The 21,080-nt window shown below is 17.5% G+C and overlaps 1 long non-coding RNA gene across 4 annotated transcripts in view; it reads right to left on the bottom strand.

The window, feature by feature from the left end:
• LOC107995413 (uncharacterized) overlaps positions 1-20,664 on the bottom strand; it is a 72,093-nt gene extending 51,429 nt beyond the window's left edge. For 3 of the 4 annotated variants that reach the window (XR_009831256.1, XR_009831255.1, XR_003696598.2), the window contains exons 1-3: positions 18,697-20,664; positions 17,221-17,461; positions 16,706-16,819 (exon numbers count right to left, since the gene is read on the bottom strand). This is a non-coding gene — a long non-coding RNA (uncharacterized LOC107995413). The remainder of the gene's footprint in view (positions 1-16,705; positions 16,820-17,220; positions 17,462-18,696) is intronic. The other variant, XR_009831254.1, reaches the window with a different exon arrangement.
• Positions 20,665-21,080: the final 416 nt, after the last annotated feature.

The raw sequence follows: 21,080 nt of genomic DNA, 5'->3' as shown, positions 1-21,080 counted from the left end.
AAATATCATACAATATGCATGCTCTGTTTTTCTCATTTGTTTGCTACATTTTCTTCTAATTCTAATTATTTTTTCCATTCCAAATAATTCTCAATATTTATTTTGTTAGATAACTCACATATTTGATTGTGTCTCCACTTTCTCGCCTCAATCTCACAGAAATAATAACAATTTAAAACATTACAGAAAATATATTTAAGCATGATATCAAATATGAAATTATAATTTGCCAAAAAATAAATGCATTTTTTTTAGTTTATTAAATATTTGTTTTGTTTTTATTTTAAATATTATAAAATATTCATATATATATAATCTGATACAAAATAATATAAATAATAAAAAAAATTTTAAGCAAAAAATCAATCGAGATTGATTTGGCTCATAAGAAAAGCAAAAAAAATGAAAATGCCGAAAAAAAGAAAATATAAGAATTTTTAAAAAGAATAATATATATAAAAACAAAATAAATATATATCAATAATATATTAATATATATACATATATATATATAGACTAATTGCTTTCATAATAATAAAAATAATTATTGAAATAGCTTTATCTTAATTAATGATTCTTCTATAATTATGTAATTGAATAATGAAACTTTGATGGTACATGCTGGAATTGGATAAAAAATGTAATGATGATATGGAAAATTGATAATGATATTTATTCTGATGATAGTTATGATCCAATAATTTATTTGAAATAGACTATATAATATATATGAAATATATATGAAAAGTATATAAATGAAAAATATAGATATATTAATTAAATCATTAATAATATCATTAATATATAATCAAATGAATTGAATGATACGAAAATAAATATAAAAGTATAGATAACAAGAAAAAAATTGAAACAAAGAAAAAATATTTTTAATTTAGTATTAGTAATTTTAGTTTATAAAATTACTAAAATGTTTAATATTAAAATTATTAATAATGATATATATTGATGAGTTTGATTATTTTAAGATTGAATGAATAAACGATGCGTCTAATTATAGAACAATAATATATATTATTAATATTTCATATTTTATCAACTATTCATAAGATTAATGATCTAATATTATGTATGACAAAGAAAAAATCAACCAATATTACAGTTAAAATGTCTGAATTTTGTCTTGAATTACCGAATGTAATTTTTAATTATGATGGATGTTTACTAAATAAGATACTAGAATCGGCAAAAATAGACTGCTTTGAATAAAGAAAAAGTAAGTTTTATTATATAAAATAAAAAAATTAAAAATATTAAAAATTGAAATTCTTATAAAAATTTTTCAAAAAACGATTTATTATACGAAAAATCAAAAAGGACTTGAAAATAATTGTACCAAAAATTCTTTCTTCCAAAATTTTTTTGATAAAATTTTTTTGAATAAAACAGTCTGAAGAATTATTACAAGAAAAATCTTATAATGATCGTAATCAGAAAAAAATTCCATATGAATAAACTGAAGAAAATATTTATAATTTGCCAAAAAGTATATATATTTCATTGAATTTTAGAAAAATATGATATTTTGCAATGAAAGCAAATAGTAATTATTTAGAAATGTAATTTCATCATTGATTTCAATAATCTTAAAATATGTTGACAAAGTCAACATATATATATTTTTCTCATATATATTATTGCTACTAGGTCTTAGTTTTCTAGATATTTACAAAAAACGTTTGATAAATTTAAATTTATAATTATACTTCTATAACATTGTATTTTTATTATATATATATATTACAATATTATAAAGTTCAATCGAATAATCTCATTATGTTCTATGTTACATCATCATTTCATTTAATTGTTCACTTAATCAGATGAAAATGATTTGAAATAAACTTTATCTATCATAGATGATAGACATATAATATTTTGTTTGTTTTTTCAATAAATAATAACCGAGAAAATAATACTAAATAATACTTCTATTGTATAATTATATAATTATCAATTTTTAACTATTAAACTTACTAAAATTTCGTAAATTACATTTATGAAGAATACAAATGATTGCTTAGCATAAATCTTTTTCTAATGATTAATATATTCAAAACACATTGCATTTGCAATGTCCTAAAATAAATAATATTTAGCAAAAAATATTAAATGATTTTGTTATGCAATGATGTGATCAGAAAACAGAATAGAACGAACAAAAAACAGTTATTAGTCATTATATATATCACATATTAAAAAATTTTCACATAAATATAAAACTCTATATTATCAAATGTAAAAAAATATTCAAAAAATTCACTACTAACTTTCATTGTAATTGTTTTGTAATTATCAATTTTTAACTATTAAACTCACTAAAATTTCGAATAAATTACATTTATGAAGAATACAAATGATTGCTTAGCATAAATAATTTTCTGATTAATATATTCAAAACACATTACATTTGCAATATTCTAAGACAAATAATATTTAATTAAAAAATAATTAATTAAAAGTTTGGATTATGCAGTGATGTGATCAGAAAACAGAATAGAACAAATAGAAAACAATTTTATGATTATTATATATATCATATATTGTTGTTTAGAAATTTTCATATGAAACTCTATATTGCCATTCAAATGTAAAAAAATATTCGAAAAATTCATTGAATAATTTAGAGTTTCACATTTATTGCTATATATAATAAACTTTTGTTAAAATCTTTGAAAAAATTGAAAAACATCATTAGAAAGAAGAAATAGAGCAATCTACATAACATTTAGTTTCCAGGTCTTCACTATCTATAAAATTAAAGAAACAAAAGAATAATTCAAATGTTTAAAATTTATAAAAATTTTAAATATAAAGTTAATATAAAAGAAAAAAATCTTGTTTATATTTGACTAATCCTTATACATATAACTTTCTAGATTATATCTACCAATTTCTTTTGAAATTTTTAATTCTCAAAATAATCATATTATTAGAATTAACATTAGAAACTCTTATATTCCAAATGTAACGAAACAATAATTTTTGAAAATTATGATATAATGATAATATAATATAATAAATTATATAATATAATAATATATGCTTTAAATATTTTTTTCAAAATATGTATTAAATATTTTTTTAATCCATAATTTGAAAATTAATAACACTTGCTTATATAACATTTATAATATTATAATATTATAAATATTCCTATTAGAATGCAGAAATACATTATATGATTAGATTTTTGTCAAAGCTAAGCGTTGCATTATGTCATGTAACATGCCTCTAATTTAGAAATATATATATTTAGAAATATAATCAATGGATAATGTGAACATATTTAGAAATTTTTTGAAGCTTTATTCACTTTTAGTGCTAAACAGAGATAGCATATGATGTTCCCATCCAACAATTTTCTCCATGAACTAAATGGAGAAAACAAAAAATACAAATACGATGGCATGTTTGTTTTGACGATTCAAAAAAAAAAATATTTATAATAAAATAATAATCACTTAAAATTATAATTATATTCAAGTAATAGTTATAAGATTAAAACGAAATACGATCCTACATGACACAGACGAAAATTATAGCCCCTATGGAATCATCCACGTCAATGATAAAATTCAATATTCATATTAAAAAAAAAATTTGTTTTCAATTTAATATAATAATAAACTATAAACTATTTAAATTTGATCAATTACTCTTAACAATAATTAAAGAATTTATAAGTTGAACTGGAAAAAAAACAATCTTTTATCGGCCAAGAAATTAAACAATATTCTACAATATATATATTCTACAATATATATTGCATAAAAGACAAAGAATACTATCTATGCGTTAAAGTAAAAATATATTGTACATGTGGTATATTCTTTAAATCTGATCATAAAAATTATCTTCATTCAACAAATTTATATAGAGAACATTTCAATTGAAAAAAATTCCATCCAAAAAATAAAAAAATATATTGATAATTTTATTACCAATAAACTATTTCATTTTTCTTCAAAATATTTATAATTTATCAATTAGATAAAAAACAGTAAAAAATATGTAATAAATGAATTATATATAATGAATATATTATATTTCAAAATATAATCTTATATATTTTCTTTTATAAATAAAAGCTAAAAATCATTTAAAAAAGACATCAAATTTATTTGCAAATTTTAAAAATTTTTGCAGAAAAAAAATTCTTAGAATAAACAATATACAATTATTAATCTGAATTGTTATAATCATATAGTATTATATTATATTGTAATATACTATGAATATTGATCCATATATTATATAATATATTCTCAATCATCTTATCAGTAGCGAAATATTTCAAGCAATGACTTTAGTTTACGTGCATAATAGACAACCGTTACAAATCATACAACAATGTAATATCAATTAGAAAAATACTATATTTGTAACGTTACGTTATCATCTAAGATGATTTATAAGATGTTTTGATTAATTATTGATTAATTTAAAAAATATTTTTTTAATAATAAATGTCTTTATTTTATAGCAATGACTAATAATCATGATGATCATTATCATCATTTGCTTTTAGCGAAAAAAATGATACTAAAATATATGGTAAATATATACAATTACAATTATAACAGATATATAACATATCAAATCATACAACGGAAGGAGAAATATATAAAACTACATCTAAAGTAAGTTCAATTTGTTTTAAAAGTATTGGAACTTTTTAAATCTTAGGAAAAATCTTGGAAATCTTGGGAATTTTGAAATTCTTGATAAATCTTAGAAACTTAATAATATTTAAATTTTCACTTCTTTTGTATAGCACAATTATGCTACAAATATTGAAAAATAGTCGAAAATAATACAGTTTCAAAATAGGATATTTCTAAAATAATACTACTCATAATATTACTCAATAAAAAAATTTTTTTATTTTTTACTTTTTTTATATATTTGGAAATCTATTATATAATTTTGAAAATTTGTAATAAAATTAAAGTTTTGACAATAATTTTGAAAAGTATGTGATGTACAAATATACATAATAGCATTGAACATTAAGATATAAATACTTTCAACAAATATTCTCAGTTTTAAAATATTAATGTTATAAAATATATATATATTCAATAATATTAATTGAGATATATAATATATATAATACATATAATCTTGTTGAAAAAAATAAAGATAAAAACAATAAACCATTGAAATATTTTCAAATATTGCGAGATAATCATTTTAAAATAAAAGTATAATAAAGAAAATGTTTGTTCAAAAATTGGCTAATTTAAATAATAAGATTTAATTTTATCTTATAGATAGATATTCAAACTGATAACCAAGAAAGAAGAATCACACATCATAAAAAAATACTTGATTTTATTATCAGCAGTATATTAAAATTACAACTGAATAAATATTTATAGTTATTGAATCTATAATTTTGATTTAATTTATCATTATTGAAACATATTGATAAATAATTTTTGAGATAATATAATATTTATTTCTAAAATATTCTAATTTTGAAGACAAATTTTATTTCTTTTTGTAAATAAAAATAATAATAACAAAACAATTTTTAAAATGATATTAATTCAAAAATGTTTTATGTATGAAAAGAAAATGGAAAAAAAAGTAAGACAGTTTAATATAATGTTATGAATGAAATATTCAAATATTGATATGTGATATATTATTATATTATTATATAATTTTTAATAAACAATGCAAATATTCAAGAAAAACAATAAATAAAATGTCAAAAATTGAAAATAATCATGCAATTGTTTATTTTCATAATTTTGAAGGAGAAACAATTGCAATACTAAAAACATTAGAAGACTTTCTATGTCGAATTGTATTTTATATATAAATAGAATATAAATGGTAGATAAAAAAAACTTTTAAGCAATAAATGATATAATCATATAATTATAATAATCATAATTTTAAAACGGTTCAATATTTTACAATAGTATTAAATTTTTAAGATTTCTCATCAGTGTATCGTAAGAAAAAAAAAAGAAATTATAAAGATAAAAAAATATATTTTTTTTTAAAAAGAAAATCCACAATTATGATCAAGAATATTTATTATTTTTTTTAATTATGGATAATTATATTCTATCGATCTAGAAAACATTTACAATTTACAAATAGAACAAAATATTTGATTTATGAACAATATCTTAATAAATAGATAAGTCTATCTATTCAAATATATAAAATATGATTTAATATAAATTTTTTTTGATTAAATCCATTAAACTCATCAATGTTTTATTTAAAATTATTTAAATTATTTTATTTGTTATATTTATTTATAAAAAAATATTAATATTTAATGAAAGTCTGTAATTCTGTAATTGCAAATTGTAGAAAAATATAAAATATATATAACAAAAGCGGATTCAATCATTCTGTATTCTTTAGAATATATTTTGCAGAGATGGACATTGATTCACACACTGAACAGCGTGTTAAGAAAAAATATTTCTGTGCATATTTGCACATTTTATAATTTTTTCCACCAGGAAAAATTTTTCTTTTTTTTTTTTCTTTTTCCTAAGGAAGAAGTTTTCATGTTTTTTAACAATATGTGTATATATATTCCACGTATTTACATAATGTATTTATAAATGTCCATTATGAATTCTTCTATTACATGATTTTCGAATCCACTTGTGATTATATCAATATTTGATTTCATTTCATAATTACTTTTTCACAATTCTTTCTTCTAAATTTTATCATTCAAAAATTCAAAGTTTTTATTGCTTCATATACATTTACAGATTTATATTCTTAAAAATTCTAAGCAAAAGTTTTTATTTTTATTATTAGTTGGTATTTATTATATTTTTTTAATTTTAAAAAACTTAAAAAAATTCAATGGATTTGGATTACAAAAAATTTCAAAAATTCAAATGTTATTCAAAATTTTCTTTTTACGATTATGTAACAAATATATATAACAAATATATTTGAATATTTTAGTTCTTGTATCATGGAGAAACCAAATATTTTATTATATTTTTCCATACTATATAATAAATTTAATATATATATAGAAAAATTCTCTCTATAATTATCTATGTGCCGATAAGATATAAAATCCAATTAATAATATATTATTAGATATGAATTCAATTATTTCAAATGTTATCTTTGATTGCCATCATTTTATTTTTTTTATTTTTCTTTATGTATAAAATATTTATAAACTTGTAATGAGAAAATTTTTTTATTTTAAAATTTTATTGTTATTTTTTTATTATTATTATTATTTATTATTTTTTAAATTTATTTATAATAAATTTTATCATTTTTATTTTTATCTTAGTGATAGAAATCTGCAAAAATCAGCTTTTAAATTTCTTTATTTCAATCAAAAGTTAGTGTTAGAAAAGCGAAAAAATTTTTTACTATAAATATATTAATTAATTCACTTTGCATTGACACTAAATTGCCATTAAAAATTATTTTATAATGCACATTTTCTTCTCTCCACATATATATATATATATATATACATCATGTATTATAAAAAAATATGCTTATCTATGTTTTATATTTTTGTTGTATTTTATTATATACAAATCGACATATATATAAAATTGTGTTCTGATAATTCTTGTACATATAGAAATGATAGAAATACAATTTATCTTTTTTCAAAAGAAAACAAGAATAATTCTCTGCTTCAATTCACGTCTTCAAATGCTTGATTTATTTTCAATTTTTTAAAATAAAATTATTCTTTTTGTTTTCACTTATTTTCAATTTTTGCTATGCTTTTATATGTTAATTATAATAAACATTGAAGCATTTTTTTTGCATCGGAAAAAGTTTAATTTTTTGTTTTGTATTTTAGTTTCATCTATTTTTATTAGTTTATTAGTAGTAGTTTAATTTCCATTATATTATTGTGAATTGAATCCTATAGAGTTATAATTTAAACAATTATCATAAAAAATATAACATTTTAATTACAAGAAATAAAAAATTTATTTTATGAATGAATAGAGCAATGAATAAAATTAATAATTATTTATAAAGATTAAAAAAAATATCACATAAGATCGATCAGTAAAATTGAAAATAAATTTTGGGAATTAAATTACATTCTAGAGAAAATAATACTCTTTATAATTATATTTAAATAATTTTGATAATACTATCAATCATTCAAAATCAAACATTAATAAATTGATTCCGAATAAAAAAATTTATTATTTATAACATTTTTTATAATTTTATTTATTCTATTATTTAGAAATATTGATAACGAGCAATTCTATAAGTAAAAGTGAAAAATTATTGTATGCTATTATTAGAATAATATTAATCACGACATCTAGTGAGTAAAATTAATGTATATAACTAATTTTATTGCCACTATGTGGCATTATCATAACTATATATGTATTACCGATATATCGATTCTTTTTCTTATATCGAGAAAAATTAATATATATTATCAAATAATTATTAATAATATTGGAAGATCTCTTCCTCAACAATAATTAATATGATTTATATAATAAAATAATAATCAAGATAAATTATAAAGTTTAATTAAAATATGCCTTCATTAGATGAATCATATAGTGAAAAAAGGTTAAAAAGCATAATTTTAATATTTAAAATATCGATTAAAAAAATATGTTATGGTTGATCAAAAGCTTAATAAATAAAAATTACAATAGTTATAATTCGAATTGCTACAATTTCAAAGTTTCCGAGATATTAACAAAAATTACGTTAGTATATTAAATTACTATATTGCTATCAATATAGTAATTTAATAATTTATAACATATAATAATTTATGAAACTTCGAACATTTTTTATTTTTTGATGAAATATTAATTAATATTTTAATATTAATAATTTTTTATTTTTTCATGAAATTTCGCAATTATATTAAGCACAATAGATTATATGAAGCAGATATTTTAAGGGAATGAAATTAATATTTTAATGAATTTTCATTTCTTTAAATATAATTTTGTAATAATATTGAATAATTCTAAATTAGATTAAAATTTTTAATCAAAATTTAAAATTTGTTTAAAATTTAATGCTTTATCACTCTTCTATAAAAAAATTTTCTGATTCATTGTACATATATTTAAAGCGACATAGATTTAAAAAATAGTCACATTTGAAAAAACGCAATTAGAAAGTTAATAATATTAGTGAGAATCGTAATACATTAAAAACAGAAATTATATTATCACACTAAATAAAATCTAACATTTAATAAAATAATATTAAATGTTAAAAAAATTAAGAATTCAAATAAGTTTATTAGTGAGTAACATTCAATAAAAACAGATCAAATAAAGCTTAATGAATAGACATAAAAAAAAAATGATAGCAATGAAATATTATTTCAAGTCAAACAATTAATGAATAAACAATATAAGAAAATAATAAGAAAAAAAATCATTTTTTCAATTAAAATCATACATCATTCAATTCAAGTGAAAGACTGAATATGTATATGCATAGATATGGTATATACTTAATAAGCATAAATTAATTTTTGTAAGATAAAATATATATGTATAATACATAATACACATGGAAAAGGAAATAAAATATCATTCACGTTGAAATTGTTTATTCACATTAGAATATTATTTCTTCATAATATATTCTTAATATCTCGAAAGAATACAAAGAATATTATTGTCCAATGGATAAAATACATCTAATGAGTGAAATGAATTGGAATTATCCAGAAATCTATGAATATCTAGTTAGTCAACAAAAAGAAAAAGAATTTTTGAAGACTGATAAGAGGATGGTTTAGATAATGAAATACAAGTTCTCTATGAAAAAAAATTTTCCAAAGATTGTTGAGATGGTTTAGATAATGAAATATAAACTCTCTATACAGAAAAAAGATATCACTCCATATATAAAGTTTTTGATCGAAATGAAATAAAATTATTTAACAAAGATATTAGAATGTCATTTCATAATATATATTCTCAATACCTCAAGAGAAACAATATTATAGTCTGATGAATAAAGTCAATTCTATAGATTATTTAGAAATATACAAACATTGTTAGAACATTTCTACATTAAGCTCTATATTAAGCATTTATAATATTTTTATTCTGTCAAAAAAAAGAAAAAATTTATGAAAATTGTTAACATTCTTAATGAAGATATCTCCAAACAAATAAGAAGATTTCATTTTATATGTAGAATCTTTGGCATTTTGAGCAATCAAAAACTAATTGTTTGTAAAATTGTATCAACAGACTTCTGTATGAAATTTATTAAAAAATTATGATATGAATTATGATTAATAGAAATAATAAAAAGTAAAAATCTTTACATAAAATTTTATATATTCTACATATAGTATTAGATTTTTTAAATTTTGCCGATCTATTAAATTTTAATTTATTGAAAAGTCAAAAGAAATTATAGAGTAAATAAAATATTTAATTTATGGCTTAGATAGTAGCAATAGATATAAATAATAAATAAATATGCAAAATATAAATAAAAATTTGAAGTTATTCAAGTATTTCAGATCGTTCTCTTTTTGCAACAATTGTAATATTATTGAAATTTTCGACAAACAATAATATAATTTTATGAAATAATAAAATATCTCATTTTATTAAATTCTGCAGATAAAATTACAATACATTAAAAAAATTGAAATTCTTAAAAAAAGAAGAAGAAATAGATCAGAAATTAAAAATTTAAAAGAAAAAAAAATTAAAATAATGATCTGGATGGAATGATTGAAGGAATGGATAATAAAAGAAAGATTAGAATATTATTTACCAGGATAATAGGAATGATTAAGAATAAAGAAATTATGTTGTGAACAGAAAAAATAAAGAATAATAATCCCTTATTTAATAAACAAGTTATTTCAGATTAAATGTAGTATACAAAACAAAAAAATTATGAATTAATTTGATGTTAAAATTTATATCGATAATATTCGAGTTATCTCAAGTCGATTTCGTAAATCGGCAGATTATTATAATATCGACTCAAATAGTGTAATTGATTTTTATTTTTTCTTGGCAGAGAATAATACATCTTTTTTTCTTTTTGAAATATTAAATAAAAACTTCAATTCGATATAAAATTTTGCAATAATTCTATTTCATGATATTATATAAAATATTTAATATCAAAGAATTATTAAAAAATAATCATGATTTCGCTAACATAAAAAATCTTAAGAGCAATGAAATTAATGTAGAAAATTTTAAAAGTTCAAGTTTTACTAATTTTAAAAAATAACTGAATGTATTATATTTCTTTATTTCGTCATCTATACAATTTAAATATATAGCTATTGGTATTCAAATAATTACTTACATTGAACAGAATGTTATATTATATTATATAATAAAACTAATATATGAGCTTAGATGAAAATCAAGAAAATATCAAATTCAATATTTATCTTTTATAAAAAATTATTATTCTAATTTAAATTTCGATTCGAATATTTTGTTAACACAAGTGATAATTGTGATTTTAATATTTAATTTTAATATTATTTTATTATTATAAAATCAATGAATAATTGTTTCCAAATAACAATAATCCGACATAATTATTGACAGATATTTTTATACATAACTCTCAAAGAGTTCAAAATAATTTAGACGATTATGATAATAATAATATGATAATATGATAAAATAATCTTTATCTTCTTTTTAATTTAATTTAAATTTAACTGATCAATTGTTGATCAATAAATTCATCAATCACAACTTTCAATGACGCGGACTTACTGGAACTTAATCGATAAATGTGAAAAAATATTTCACTCCCCAATATATTATTAAATAAATATATTGATTAACTGATATATACTTTCATATTACCACCAATTTTTTTATTAGTTAGTTATAATTAGAGTAAAGAATTATATTAAGAAACACGCATAGAAAAATGAGTTTTTACCGTTTTTTTATTTTAACCCATTGTTTGATTTAGTTTCTTTTCTTTTATTTTTTCATTTTTGTTATGCAAAACATTACAATAAACAATAATTTATCAAAAATTTTATAATCACGTATCTTTTATCAAATTAAAATATATAATCTAACAATAACTATAATCTATGAATATATAATTTAAAATTCAAAAATCAGCATCTTATTATTGGACAACATGCATGCAATAAATTTTTTTTGCGTGGTTTTTAGAATATTAAATATAATAATATTAAATAATATTAAATATAAAATGGTTTTTAGAATATTAATCTATGATGGATGATCTAGGATAGATAAATAATCAATTGATTTCCTGAATAATTATTTTGATAATATTCATATATTGATATATATTTAATAATATATTTGATAATGAATAAATTTGTATAAAAAAAAATTCTAAATAAAAATTCATCTATTCTTCTCTGATTACTGTATCTCTGATTAAAAATAATCATTCTAATTGTTAAGTTTGCCTCATGTATCTAGCATTTTGTCTCAAATTAAATTATCTTTTCTTACTTTGATTCAAAACGAAGAAAACTAATATGATTACTAGTTAACATCTTGTGTAACATAAAAACAAGAACTTGGGAACTCACAGTTAATATTATTTTGAACTTCTATGCTTTAGATGCGTTAGATCATATATCTATTCTATATTACAGACAGTACATTTGTACCATATCTCGTATATGATTCAATAATATCATTATCATTTTAACAGATTCTTATTTTTCAATAATGATTCTTATTTTTCAATAATCTGTGTTAGAAGCAATCTTGCTGTCAACAGAAACAATTAATACCAGAGCCATTTCTAGATTCAATTATAATCGTTTAGCAACAACGTATTATTATTATAATAGCACGGCTGTGCAGAGAACTTTGAATATAGCTAGGAAAAAATTAAAAGATATTCTAGTAAGAAAATCTCGGTAGAAGTTAAGGAGAAAAAAAACTAAGAAAGACTGAAGAAATATCATAAAGAAAATAAAAAAAAAAGAAAAAAAAAGAAAAAAAAAAGAAAAGAAATGAGATTCAAAAATATAACAAATGATATAAAAATAAAAATAGAAATATAGGAAATTTTAAAGAAAATATAGGAAATTTGTAAAAAAAATAAATAAATAAGAAAATTGATATATGGAGAAACGAATGTTTGAGCAATACATATTGGTTAAAGAAAACAAAGTATGCAAATTGTACGATAAAAAAACAAAAACAAAAGAATATATATGGAAAATATATGAAAAAATAGAGAAAAACTATAAAAAAAGACAGAAAAATATAATAAAAATATTAAGAGAAAAGAAAACAGAAAAAAGAAATAATGATTAGAAAAATTGGAAAAAAAAAGAAGAAAGAGAGAAGAATAATAAAGAACAAAAGAAAAATATTGGAAAGAAAAATAATTATAAATGAAAAGAAAAAGTAAAACTTATAAATACAAGAAGACAATGAGAGGAAGATAAGAGGAAAATAAAAGTGTGGAAATATATTCTAACCAAATATAAAAAGAAAAGAAGTGTGAATAAATTTATTAATGAAATTTAAAAAACAAGTTCAAATAGAAATAAAAAAAAGATAGAAAAAAATAAGAGAGAAAAAGAAATAATTCTAATAAAGAAACAATTATAAAGGAATATAAAAAAAAAAGATAGGAGAAAAGCCATAATAAAAAAAAAGAAAAAAAGACATTAAATAAAATTAATATAGATAAAAAAATATAGATAAATATGCCATACAACAATTAAAAATCAAGATAAAATAAGATTTCATAAAAATTTCATAGATACAGTTGAAATAACAAAAAGAAAAGTAATAAAAAAAAATAAAAGTAACTAAAAAATAGTAATAAAAAATAAAAATATATTCGATATTACGATTTTATAAACGGTAATAATAAATAATAATTGTAATCAGCATATTTGTCCATATTTAATAAATATAATTATTTTTAATTTATATTATATAATTTTTAATATAATTATTACTATATTATTATTATATATATTATATATAATTATAATATAATTATATATTATACATATTATTATTATATAATTTTTAATTTATAATTATTATTATATAATATATAATATTTTTAATTTATATAATTCCTTTTTGTTCGAATATAATTCGAAATTAAACTTAATAATATAATTGCGAGGTTCTTGAATTTGCACAACTATCATAAAGAAATATCAATGAATAATCTCAAACAATAATATTAAAACAATATCGATCAAAAACTCGAAAAATCTCAAATATACAAAGTATTCATGTTACATGAGCTCGAAAACTGGCTCTCCATAACTGGTTTTGTTTTATTATTATTATATTTATTAAATTTTATTTTATTTTATTGTTATTTACAGTTTAATATTTTATACACATGGATGTTACAAAATATTTTATATAGGAATATTATACAATATTTTATAGAGGAATGTTACATATGTTACAGAGATACGAGTTATATATAGAGAGTGAAAAATATCTTAATTCCATTTTGAAAATAATTCTATTAAATTGAATATATATATATATATATTCATGATGTTTCACATTGTAGCCGTCAATGTTTGTAACATATATTCATGAGACTGTTTTGAAAGGTCTATTTTAACTTTCTATTTTAATTTTAGAAATCAAAACAAATATAATTATTACATACAAAAAAATATTATAATTGAGATTTATATATTAAGTTACGCAATTTAAAATTTCATTAGACAAAATGAAATGTAATGACATAATAATGTGACGGAAATAGAATTTCTATCTCATTTCGTTTAACGCAAACTTCAATTGTTTCTAAATAATAAATAAATAAACTTAAACCAAAATTTTTGTATATAAACTTTTATATTTATTTTGACTTTTAAAATCAAACCTTTAAAGAATTTCATAAATATATTAACATCCTAATAGTAATTATTGATATATTAATAAATATTGATATCAGTTAAAAATGACTTTGAAATATATATTTCGTTTCGTTTCGTTTCAAAACATTGCCATGTTATGAATGTTTAAATTTATTAATCAAGAGAAAAATATTCGTTTTTTGCATTGCAACTGCAAAAATTATTTTTGCTTTAATCATTTTATTGATTTCTAATCAATAAAATTAATGATAAAATTATTATGAATATAATAAATTGCTTATTGTTTATAAATTATTATCAGTTTTTTTTAATTATTATCTATCACTAATTTATTATTATTCATTTATTATAATTTTTTTATTCCTTTTCCTGATTTTTCTTCTTTTTTTTTTTCAATTCATAAAATACTATATACATTATCAGAATTCATGCATTTAACAGAATTTAAAAAATCATAAAAAAAATAAATTTAATATCATATATCTTGTCTTTTTTTGATATTTATACAAACTATAATTTTCTAATAATTATTTTTAAAATTTCGTATCTTTAATGGCATATTTTCTTAATCGATTATTTAATTTAATCCAAATATGGTAATCAGAATAATATATTTAATTCTTATGGTACATAATATGTAAATATATTAATCACTCTTTAACAATTCAAGCCGTATGCTTGGGATCATTATCTTGTTGAAAAATCTATTGATTCATTTGCAAATGAACTAAATTTTTTTGAAATTATCTTGCATAAAAAATTTTATATCTACATCATCAGAATTTTTCAGAATAGTAATTCACTATATGTATTATACGAAAACCAATTTAATTATTAATAAATAATAGTAATTGTAATTATAAAAGACTAATCTATAATTTATTAGTTACAAAAAAGTTTAAGTTATTTAGCGAAGAAATACACGCTTTTGAAAAATTAAAGAAAGATTAGATATTTTAATATTAATAAATATAAACTATATTTCTCTAACTATATAAATTATGAGAATAAAAATGATCAAATGAGAATAAAAAAAATTTTTGACGCAATCTCATATTAATATAAAGAAATATCAAGAATTTTCATATCACAAAAAATATTGATTACATTAATTCTATCAATCATGTTGGTCTTAAAGAATTAAAATTGAAAGATCCAATGTATAAATAATTTCTTTCCTATAAATTTATGAAAATATATTTTTGTTATCCATTGGATTTCTCAATTAATAATAATTATAAAAAATAGTATAAATTTGAAATACTATTACATAAAAATCATTTCATATATAATTATTTCTTATACACCTTAAAAAATTATTAATTTAGTAATTTATTATATATATAATAGCTACAAAAAATATTTCATATGTAATTAATAATTTATTTTTTTTACATGTAATTAATAATTTATTTTAAAGTATTTTTTATCAGATTCTATATTTTATTTAAATATATATTCTATATATATAAATATTATAAATATATAAATATATATATTATAAATATATTAAATATATATTTAAATTTTAAATTATATTTTTGTATTATATGAAATTATTAGTAATAGTAAATAATAATTAATTAATATATAATATATAATAAAAAAAAATAATGTATAATATATAATAAATATATAATGTAATGTATAATATAAAAAAAATGATGTAGAAAAATTTTTTGTATTTCAAATAAATATTTTTTATGTTATTTTTTGTATTATTTTTTGTATTTCAAATATATCATACATCAATATGACTTCAAATTTTTCAAATATTTATTTAAATAGAAGTATTTTAATAATTATTTCACTTTTTGCTTATACTATACTCACCAATAATAAGGTAGATATGAATCCATTGTATTATCAGTCATTTTTGGGGTATTATTCACAATAAAATTTTCATTATTCAGTAATTTAAATCTTTTAAAATTTTTGATCAATCATCTGCAAAATATAACGTATTCCTTTTCTGTTTAAAAATTAATTTCAAAAAATATTAAAAATTTTTAAATTGAAATAAAAAATATGATTATTATAAATATTATCAATAATAATTATTTTAAAATTATTCCCAATAGTATTATTTCCAATAGTATTATTTGAAAATATAAAAAAAATTAAAATTTTGGTAATTTCAAATAATATATTATATATTTCATTATTTTTTTGTCTCAAAATTTCTTTGTTTCAATAGAAATAATCATTAAAATAATACCAAATTTGTATTGTATAAATAAATCAGAATTTCTTACATTGTTTCAACCAAAATAGATATTTTTATATAAAATAAATTATATATAAATTAATTTAAATTATATTTTTTGCGATAAGAATCATGACTTTACCTTATCTATCCTGTAGGATCAATTCTTACTGATAGTGTTCGGCTTTTTATAACAATATTTTTTGTTAAATCATCGATTGGACATGGAATCTATTCGAATTACAATAAATTTCAATAATTTCATATCCAATAATTCAGCATATCAAAATAGTCTGATATGCTGAACGTAACATCCAATCATTATCGTATATTATGACTATATATATATATCGTATATTATAATTCGTCAATCATTGCAACTCCTATGTAGTTCAAGGAAATATTCGAATATTCATTAAATTTCATTAAAACATTAAATAATAGAAACATATGTTATATTTGATTTTTAAAAAAATTTTAATATTATAATTGCAAGTATTAAAATTATATACATAATTACTTTGAAATAAATTCTAAAAATTAGAAAAAGTTTTTTTAGAAATATACAAAAAGAAGTATAAAAAAAAAGTATTCAATATTGCATACATTATTTCTTATTATTTTTACATTTTACCTTATATTAATATTTAATTAGTTCATCTTTAGCACGAATAATATAATCTCTAAAATATAATATATAGGAAACTATTTCCTATTGTTCATATTTCAATAATTATTCATATTTCTATTTTAAAAATGTTTTATTATTTATTTTAATTATTTAATTTTTTAAGTTAATTTTTCAATACATAATTTTCATACTATGATAAAACTATATTTTATAACAATCAAGTATAAATTTTGTATTTCCATTTTAATATTCTATTTTGTTCAAACATAATTACGTTCATTAGAATATAAAATGTTAAATTTATTTTTATCAGAAAATATAATGGTATTTCAGAATAAATGATATTATTTATATTATTAACATACGGTTTCTTATTTGTTATTCTACTCTGATAAAAAAAACTATATTATAAGATTTTTCGATAAAATTTTAAATGAATGATTTTTTCAAATATACATCTGCAAATTTTAGAATTAAGAATTTTTTTCCTTAAGTAATTAGTTTTTTTCTTTTGTTTAATTATGAACAATTTCCATGGATTTCATTTATAATATTTTCTATATTATTCTTTTTAATAATATAGAAAATTTTCATAATAATAATTATTAAATAATTTAATAAATAATTTATTGACATATTTTTATTAAAAGGATCAACTATTTTTTTGTAAGATTTTAAAATTCTTTATGCATTTTTATATTTTAAATTTTTCGAAAAATAAAGACTATTAAGTTAATTTTTCAATTTTTATTTTTTAATAAATTATGTGAATAAAATATAATTATAAGAATTGCTGAATTGATATCTAATAAAACATATAGGATGCATACAAGTATAATCAATTAAAAAAATATTGTTAACATATCTTAATAAAAATAAAATAATATAAGATCAAAAATATATATATTTTAATAATAAAGATTTTTTAAATTAAATTTTTTTTATTTAAAATATAAACAAAATTTTCAAGAAAAAATATTTACTTACATAACCAATTTTTCAATAAATGCTAATAATTCTTCAACAACATACAATCATATTATTGTTAAAAACTGGCACAGTAGAAATTTCATTTCTTTCTATTGTATATGTTTTCACGTATGAGTATAATTTAATTAGCAACTGATCAATCTATAACTATAAATAATTAGTTAACTAAATTAACTATAAACACGCCAAACTTATTAAACGATGCCTTAGCATGAACTGAGTTCGATCCTAACATTTATCGTGTAAATTCAGTGTAAAAACTTCGATCCTAAATGTATTGTATAAATTCAATATAAACACAGCTCATCTTTAAGCATTCGTTTACTTTTGTGACCTTTTTTTACATATATATAACGAATATTCTTTAATTTTTATAAATATTTAAAAATTTCATTTAAAAATTTTTACGGTTTGAAATTTATAATTCGAATTAATATTTATACACCACGATTTACAAGAAAATTTTCTCTATATACACATATATTTGTTTATTTTAATTAAATTTTTTTAGTAATTTCGTTATAGTTAGCGGAAATAAATAAGGGATAAATAAAATAATGTCAAAATTATTTAAAAAAAAATATTCATCAAATTTATATTAATTTATTTAAATAGCAATTTTTATAAAAATTATTTTTATAAAAATTAAATACTATACTTAATATTTAATATTTCCTTTCTTATGTTTTAAAGAGTTTAATTTTTTTTTATGTATATATTCGATAGTTCAATTCATTATATAAAAATAATCGAAAAACAAATATATAGAATAATCTCTTATAAATCATGATATTCAAATATCAAATTACTGTGTACAATATTGATATCTTGCTAATAATAATATTACTTATATCTTATTAATAATAGTATTAATAATATATTAGTAATAATAATATTATTTTGAACATACTGTAACATATTAGATTATCCCAAAATGTCTTGTCCCAAATATTCTTTTTGTTATTAGCACGCATAGTTATTATTATTTTATTTTGAGAAATATATTTTTTTTCAAAAACCTATATACTTCCAAATATTAAATAATTAACAAATTATACTATATATACTACAGATTATTATTTTACAATTACATTACACATCAAATGAAATAATTAGATGATTTAATAATTCTCCTTAAAAAAATTAAGTTCTTCTAATGATACTATCAGTATATTTTCTCAAATAACAATATGAAAGTCATTTTGCTTATTCCAGCCAAATGGAATTCTAATATTAAGATATTTTGTATATGATAAAATCATTTATAAAATCATATAAATTATATAAATATAAATTATATAATATAAAATCATTAAAATATCTAATAATAAATTACTATCAATTTCGATTACTATTCTAGAAAAATGAAATCATGAAGGTTTTAGAAAAATATCTATAAAAATCTACTAAAAAAAATCTTTCAAAACAACCTAATAAACATATTTATTGTTTAAAATTTCAATAATCAACTTCAGAAACTTTTCTTGAACTATGTATTTATATTATTTTTACAGATCTTATCTTATTATATCTTATTTTATTTTATTATATACACTATAAAATATTATATAATATATATTTTTTATTTTCATATTTAACAAAATGTATTATTATATTTTAGCTTTTTAATACTTCTTAAATATTTTTCTTATTCTTTTATATTTAAAATAGTTAGTTTAATAATCATAACATACATAATAATTTATCAAAGTTTTTAGATATTGCCAAATTTTTATTATACAAAATGATTCGAATAAATGTTATTCATTTTGATAAAAATTATCTCAATAATAAAACATTAATATTTAACGATATTTTCCATATAAAAAAAAATAATTGGTAAAATATTAATTTAAATATTAATATATATATTAATAAATATTAATTTGTTAAAATATTATTTTACTTTCTTTTTTCTTCAATATTTATTTACAAATTTATTTTACCAATTTTTTTTTAAAATTGGATATTAAGGTTATAACTATATAAAAAAATCTATGACAAGAAATAAAATAGTAAATTGATTAGTAAATTTAATAAAAAAAAAGAAAAATAATTGGAAAACTTGAATATATGTATTTTTCCTTAAAAAAATCTATTAGATATAAATTGAGATCACTAGAATCAATATTAACTAAAATTATGGAATTAAAATCATTATTTTAATTTCAGTACTTTTTTTTTTTCTTTATTGCAAGCAGAGAAACATAATTTAATAAGTTGAAATTATGATGAAACTATGAATTTCTTAGTTTTAGAAAGAATAAAAAATTAGTAATTATTAACAAAAATGAGTATATTGATTTTAGCTAATTATAACTATAATTTTAATGAAAAAATTTTTATTTTTATTTTAATTTTATATTTTTAATGATCATTTT

Source organism: Apis cerana, linkage group LG9, assembly GCF_029169275.1.
Source record: "Apis cerana isolate GH-2021 linkage group LG9, AcerK_1.0, whole genome shotgun sequence".
Taxonomy (NCBI): Eukaryota; Metazoa; Arthropoda; class Insecta; order Hymenoptera; family Apidae; genus Apis; species Apis cerana.
This window is presented reverse-complemented; position numbering and strand designations above follow the sequence as displayed.